Source organism: Solanum tuberosum, unplaced genomic scaffold (assembly GCF_000226075.1).
Source record: "Solanum tuberosum cultivar DM 1-3 516 R44 unplaced genomic scaffold, SolTub_3.0 scf00389, whole genome shotgun sequence".
Taxonomy (NCBI): Eukaryota; Viridiplantae; Streptophyta; class Magnoliopsida; order Solanales; family Solanaceae; genus Solanum; species Solanum tuberosum.
Window position 1 is genome coordinate 551,291 of NW_006239314.1, and position 8,271 is coordinate 559,561.

Genomic DNA, 8,271 nt, shown 5'->3' on the forward strand with positions numbered 1-8,271 from the left:
GGTGATCAAATATTCACTTCTTCTTTGTTTGTCTACAATTACTTTGAATGGTAAGCTAATCAATCTTTGTTTCTCCTTCGTTTCTATAATCCTTATTTCACATACTTTATATAACATGCCTTTGATGTAGATTTTTTTCTTTCCTTTGATTACTGAAAACGTTGATCCTATTTGTTGTGCGATATGTTTAATCAGTTCAAATAGATATGAAAAGAAGGGGTTTTCATTTATACACCCCTCATATAAAACTCTTTATCAGTTTAGTGTGTCTACAAGTGATAATGGTCAAATGGGTGAATTTGCTGATCTCCACAATTAACTCTGCAATAATGTTGAAAAAAAACGGAAGCATTATTAAGTGTTTGAGAAAGTAAATGAAAGGGTAGTTTCTTATCCTGTTTTTCTTCGAATTCTCTTAATAACTGATTTTCTCATAAGTCATGTTTATGGGTAACAAGAAATGTGTGGTTATAATACATTTTTCCTTGTGCACATGGCGTATTGCTAAGACCAAGCATGTGGAAGTGATTTTCCGTAGAGAACCACACAGTCACGAGAATTTCTGCCACAATTTTATTAGTGCCTTTAATTTGCAAGAATGTCTTGATTTGTTTTCCTTGAGATTTTGAGTTGTTGCAACATTTAGTTGTATAGTAGATCACCATCAATCTGAATCTACTACTCAAATTGGTTGTCCCTCTTTTTAACTCTTGAGAAATGTAGCATCGTATTTCATTTTCTTAATTTCTTTTAATCCCTATCTGCCCTTCTAGAGAGATTTATGTATTAGAATGAGTGTTGGTTAACCTGGATGTATGTGGTTAGTTCATTTTGATTTTATCTTAGTCTTGATTTCTTAAAGCTGCAGTTCAGATTAACTACTCAACAATAACTATCGGGACCAGTGATTTGATCTTTCGGAAAGAGTATCTCTACCTCCACGAGGTAGTGATAAGATCTGATAAGATATGTTGTTGTTTGAACTCTATTGATTTGTATAATCTCTTCCTCATTCTACTACTTAACTATCACTAAGACTTCAGAGTCTTAAGTATTGTTCATGTTTATTACCTACTTTACTGTTCTACAAGTGATTTTGTTCCAAAATTAAGTACACTATGTCAGTTACCTGTTTTCCAGATCAAACTGGATAAAAATGGTATTGGGAAGAGAGGACAACAAAACAGGAAGTGAGATGAGAGGGACGACAAAATGGAAAAGGGAAGCGACATGAAGGAGGACATGAAAGGGCAAGATAGACAAAATAAAAGGTCATTTTCTATAAAGTTTTACCAATTTACTCTCTAACAATTTCTTTTTGGTTAGAATTGGCAAATATCTGATATAATGGCCACGTAATTGACACATTCACTTTGACTTCAATTTTCTTACTTCACATGATTCATTTACTCCATCCCTCGGGTTACCATCTTTCATTTATTTATTTAAAAGTGTTCATTGTTGTTTTATTAGATTTAGAAGCTGCAATGTCTTAAGTGCAGTAAATTAGGTACATCAATTACTGACTTTTTTACTAGGTAAAATAAAATACAAAACAAAGTATATGATCTTTAGCATCAATTGTTTCCAATAATTTGCAGGAACGACAGATAATAATTTATGGGCACTGAAAAGCAAATATGTACAAAAAGTTGAAGAGTTGATGGTCCCTGTGAAAGCTGTGACACCACTAGAATTGAATGATAGACTGTAAAATTTTAATGTTCTTTCACCTCCTTGATTATTCTTCTTTTCTTTCTTTCTTTTGAAGTTGTTTAATTTGTGTTAACATTTCATGTCTTTTTCTTTATTGATGGTTTGGTATGGTGTATAATTTGCAGATGCTTGAATGAATAAACTTTGTTTTCTAATTTTTCAGATCACATCTTTTATTTTAACAAACACATAACTTGAATTAGTTAATACTTGCAATTGGTCACTTATATAAGTGAATAGTTTCCAACAATGTTTTGCCTATATTGAGAATAATAGACTAATTATGTTTATGTTAGGCCCATGCTAAGCACGGGCCATGCCCCTATATATATAAAGGAAGAAAAGGTAAAACTGGTTGTAACCAATTTGAAATTATAATGCTTAATTAGTAAATTCAATTAATAAAAAATAAATGCTATTGAGATCTATCAAAATTTGAAAAGTGTTTTATTTTTTAATAAATAAAAAAAATACCAGAGAAGGTAAAAGAAGGTTCTCAGGAAAATTAATTAATAATATTAATGATAAAATAAAAAACACTTCCAGTTTTCTACAAATTTTTATGGCAACAAATTAAATGAGATTGAATGATAGAAAAATTAATGGGAAGAAGAATAGTTTATGGTAATAAGGAGGAGAGATACATATGATATCTTATTTTTGGAAAATTGAAGTGTCACATTATTATTTTATTCAACATAACATATCAAAGAATTATTTGAATTTCAAATAGTGAATGTCCATCATATAGGCCTCATTTTGCCTTATTTTGAGAAATGAAACTGAATACCTCATAATTCTTACAAGTTACAAGTGTTTCAAATTCTTGGTTCACTTTGGAATATCTTAATAAAATATATGAAGTCTTCAAAAGGTTAAATTCACAATAAATTATGAAAAGAAAGAATAAGAGAGACTACAAATACACCTTCATTGGCTTCCTTGAAAAAATTTAGCACAACAATCTCCTCCATTCCTATCACAAGAAAATTATATATATATAAGAATATTATTATAAAATATTTGATAGTGGAAAAGAAATGATAAACCATATAAAAAAAGAAAACTTAAAAAAGGTTTAATAAAGAGGAAAAAAAATTCTAAACAAAATTATGTACCAAGGAAAAGATATTACAAAAAGAAAAAAGAATTTAAAAAAACAAAACCTGCAAAAAAAGGCAAATGTTATAATTGTGGTGAAGAAGGCCATAAAAGTTACGAATGTAACAAAAGAAGAGTGAAAATCTCAACAATTGACAGAGTAGAAATTGATTCAGATCTTGAATCCATAAAATCAATAGAAAGTGAAGACTTCTTCAATGAAATCTATGAAGAATACTCAACCAGTTCAGAAGATTCTAACTAATGAGTAAAGAAATCCAAGAAAGAGAAGATTCAGTTCAAGTCTTAGAAACTGAAGAAGATCACAGAGGATACGCTTTAAAAGCTACCTTTGATGGAGAGATATTTAGAAAAATCCAAGGATTAAAATTAAATCTTAAAACAGAAGATAACTTATTAAGTAGAATGCAAAGAATGTTTGCAAGAGATAAAATTTCCTATCATTAATATCAAGAAATAGAGAAGGTAATAGAAATTACCCAAACTACAGGTAAACTATATATATAGAGAGAGAGAGAGGGAGGAAGAAAAAGTAAAAATGGTTATAACCAATTTGAAATTATAATGCTTAATTAGTAAATTCAATTAATAAAAAGTAAATGTGATTGAGATCTATCAAAATTTGATAAGTGTTTTATTTTTTAATAAATAAAAAAATACCAGAGAAGGTAAAAGAAGGTTCTCAGGAAAATTAATTAATAATAAAATAAAAAACACTTTCAGTTTTCTACAAATTTTTATGGCAACAAATTAAATGAGATTGAATGATAGAAAAATTAATAGGAATAAGAATAGTTTATGGTAATAAGGAGGAGAGATAGATATGATATCTTATTTTTGGAAAATTGTAAAAATAAAAGGTATAATAATAAATTATGGTATTTTATAAGGAGGATAGATAAATAAATTCTTTTATTTTAGAAAACTATATAAAAAAAAAAATAGAAGGTGTCACGTTAAGAATTTAAGGAAAAGTAAAATTATAGTATTGATGAAGAAAGAGGAAAAGTAATAGATTGTAGTAACATTGAGGAGAAATAAATAAAATATTTTATATTATTATATTATTATTTTTTGCAGATTTTATATATTTAAAAATAAATAAAAATTTGATTGAAATAATAAATAATGGTAATCGTGATAAAAGAGAAGTGTCACATTATTATTTTATTCAACATATCATATCAAAGAAATATTTGAATTTCAAATAGTGAATGTCCATCATATAGGCCTCATTTTGAGAAATGAAATTGAATACCTCATAATTCTTACAAGTGTTTCAAATTCTTGATTCACTTTGAAATATCTTAATAAAATAAATGAAGTCTTCAAAAGGTTAAATTCACAATAAATTATGGAAAGAAAGAATAAGAGAGATTATAAATACACCTTTCTTGACTTCCCTGAAAAAATTTAGCACAACAATCTCCTCCATTCCTGTCACAAGAAAATTATATTTTTATTTTACCATTATTTAGAAATGGCAATTAGAAGGACTAACACAGCAACAAAAGGTTGTACTTAAAGTAACACATGTTGTACGGTGAATGAGCAACAAAAGGGTTGTACTTAAAGTAACACACGTTGTATGGTAAATTGATGAATTATAAAAAGTTTTTTTGTTGTCCTACTTCAGTAGCTAACACGTGTTCAATATCGTGTCATTTTTTTCCTGATTTTATACTCTTCTACTTTCTTCCCTGTTGTTGTCTCTGAAGCCCAATTTTGATTTCACAATTTCATGGGTTCAATGAGGATCAATTACACATATATTATTATGATTGAGCAGTTTGTTAGTAAATCACAAGATAAGAGCATTAATGTTCACAATTTCACTACTTACTCTCACAGAAGGTATCCGATCTATACATATAATTGTTCACAATTTTGGCTGTTCTGTAAAATGATTCTGCTTCCATCCATGTGATTTTTGTTTTTTTTTTTAATCTCAAATTCATCAACTTTTTAGTTGGTGATTTTTTCTGCAATATTTATGTATAGTTACTGCACTTCATTATCTATCAACCCTTTTAATTTTCTTTTGAGTTGTTTCTTACTGATTTCTCCACATGCATGTTGATGTAATTTTCTTATATGTTTAAAAGTACAAGGCAAAGGAAGAAGAGATAGATGAGATTGTACTACGAAAAAGAAGGAAAAGTTATTAGATGGATATCACTTTCAACTTTTATGGTGTAGGTAATGAATGCTTTGTCAATATTTTTCGATTTCCCATTGTGTCTTCCCTTTAACGTACATGCTTACTTATAAATTCTATAATTTTCTGATAAGTTGATGTGATGAAGAGTCTAATTAATTAGGCTACCTGTCCCAGATGCGGAATCAAGTTTGGGACCAATTTATACATGCTGTGTTGGTGAAACTTTGTAAAGATGCACATGTTTTTCTCACATATTTAGCTTGGAATGGATGATATGAGAGGTACACGAAAATGTCATCACAAGTATCTTTTAATTATTTAATTTCTTAAGATTATGAATTGGGTAGTACAGTTCGTATGAATTTCAGTGAGATGAGATATTCTCTCATTAGTTTCAGTTGATAATTCTTTTGTTAATTGCAAAAGCTAAAGGAGTAGCGATTTACTAATTTCAGTGTTAGTATCATCGTCATGTTGCAAGTTAAACATGTAGCAAGAGTTTCAGTTAATTAACCTACATAAGGGCATTGCAATTGAGCCGATTTTACAAATTGTTGGTCAGCTATATATTCATGATCCATAATTATTTGATGAATGGTGGTTGACCTATACATAGAAATATCGAATTTAGCCCGAGGTTGCGACATTACTTTATATATATTTATATATATATATATTGATCCTTTTCTATATTGTTCTTTCTTATGCTAATTGTTGAATGCTTAACTTGCAACATGGGATAAGTCTTTTGTTGAGTCGAGTTGAAGCTAAATGTTTTTCACAATACAACATATACTTCGTAGAACATTTCTATCAACTTACCTTAAACGATGCTCATTCACTTTCTATGTGAATTCCGTCATATTCTGGTACTTACACAGTAAGTCCTAAAATTCCTGTCTGACTACATTATTTGTTTGGAGCAGACAAACTTCAAGTTTAGCCCCTTAAGAAGAATGAAGTTGAAGTGGTATTAGACAGAAATTTTTGTGCCAAGATAAATACAAACAATTTGAATGTCTAGGCATATTGATGCAAATAGCTGAAGATGTAACACATGAATTTTAGCAGTTGATGACTTAATAGGAGGTAGGTTATGTAAAATTGTGTAATAGGAAGATATCTATAAAATTTAAAGGTAAGTTTTATAGTACAATTGTTAGTCCGATAATCTTACATGCATGTGAGTGAATATTGAGCCTCTTAGCTTAATATGTTTGCTAGATGAAAGCCATAAAATACATATAAATAAGGGTGTGCAGTTATATAAGATTAGAAATGCTTAAATTCGATCGAAGGCATAGACGGAACATAGAATAAAATGGCATCTCTCTCTTTAAGGACATCCAATGAAAAAGATAAGAGGATTAAGTAAGAAATGACCAAAGTTAATGTAGGATGACGGACACATAAAGAGACTTGCCGACGACCAAATTAGTTTAGGAGCTATCTTAGGAGGGGAGGGGTAGAGGGTAGAAAAATATTGCTCCAGTGTTGGTCACTTTAGTGTTATTTGTGCACGACTCCAGATTACTACAGTGTAGTTGTGGTAGAAATTCAATTCTTATTCTTTTTTAGATTTGGAAAGTCTTAGTTGTCTATTTTCATGTATATTTTATAGCTTTTTCTTTCCTTTTCGTTTATTATTTGGGAAACAAGAGATCAGGTTACAAATTAACTATATATGATTGAGGTTTCAGATTTTTTCTCTCTTACAAAAGTAGACAATTTTTTCCTTTGTAAAGTATATCTTTAACTATTACTAAAATTCATCTTCAACCTTCGGGTTTCACTCGAATAGTGTAGTATAGCTTTGTGTGACTTGAAAAACATCCGCTACTAAAAAAATAGTGAATACCGACCTAAAAATTACCGACCTCAAATGGAGGTCGGTATTGTTAAAAAGAATAAAAAATAAAAAAAAACTTTAGAAAACTTTTTATGCAAAATAAAGCGGAAAAACAAAATTCCGACCTCTGGAGGTCAGAATTTTTCTCTGAAAAAATGAATCTATCTATATATAATAGGAGAGGAAAAAGTGACACATGTCAGCACCACAAAAAAACACATTTTTAAATAATTAAAATTAATTAAATTTAAATTTTAATTAGTTAAATGGAAATAATTTTAAAACAATTTTTAAAATTATGACGATGTAACTGTAAAATTGTTTTTAATTAATACACATAGTTTTATAATATTATTAATAATCTTAATTTAGTATTAAATTAACTAGATTGATTTTAAAATCAAAAAAAAAAATTACAAACATAAAAGGAAAAAAAATGAAAAACATGATTTTGAGTTCAAATTTTTATCTTTTAAAAAAGTATAACTTACCACGTTTTCCAAAAAGAAAAAGAAAAAATAAAAATAAAATATATATATATATATATATATATATTATGGACAATAAAAATTACAAACATAAAAGGTAAAAAAAAAACTTAAAATACAGGGTTTTTCTGAAAAGAAAAATATATATCTGATCTCATTACGGTTAACATTTTGAATTTGCAACTGCTTTATGATTTTCAATAACCTTAACTTCAGCACATCAGTTCATACTAAACGATTTTCTCTTCCTTCATTGATGAATTCATTTATAAAGGATGTCTTTTTACACTCTCTTCCATGAAAATAAAATTTACTTCTCTTTCATAGTTTCATTGACGAAGAAGGTCTTTATATATGGTTAGAATTTTATACATGAAAATTAAACAATCTTCTCTTATTACAAAATAATCGAATTGCATCTATTTAAGGATTCAGGTACACGATATATATGCTTCCCACAAAAATTACAAAATAGAAAGCCTAACCCAAAGAAATCGTTGTGGTGTTGTCTTCTCTGATTGGTAAATTTTAACTTATTCTTTTTTCTTTTACTATTTATCATTAATTATTTGGCAGACTAGCAGATTTTTGAAAGACACCAATTTTTGGAGATTCGGTATTAATTGTTGTTGGTGTGACCATTTTAATATTATACAAATTGTTACATATTCACATTGCCACTGCCACACTAAGTCCTTGCTGAAATGTATGACATTTGTGCCTAATTACTCAGGGTCAATTAATGACCAGAGGCATAAGGCATATTGCTTTCTAAACGTTGGCATCTGCACGTTAGTGCATTTGTTGCCCTCAACTTTATTTCATTCTTTACTCCTCCATTATTCTTGTAACCTATGTAACTCCTAAGACCATTATCTTCACTATTTACTACACCATTATCTTCCTATTCATTGCTAGGAAGACTTCTTCTAGTA

At 28.6% G+C, this 8,271-nt stretch overlaps 1 long non-coding RNA gene across 1 annotated transcript; it reads left to right on the forward strand.

Annotated features, from left to right (window-relative positions):
• The first annotated feature begins 782 nt into the window (after positions 1-782).
• LOC107057863 (uncharacterized) lies at positions 783-1,878 on the forward strand. Its single transcript, XR_001471599.1, has 2 exons — positions 783-945; positions 1,602-1,878. It is a non-coding gene; the product is annotated as an uncharacterized lncRNA (long non-coding RNA).
• The last annotated feature ends 6,393 nt before the right edge of the window (positions 1,879-8,271 follow it).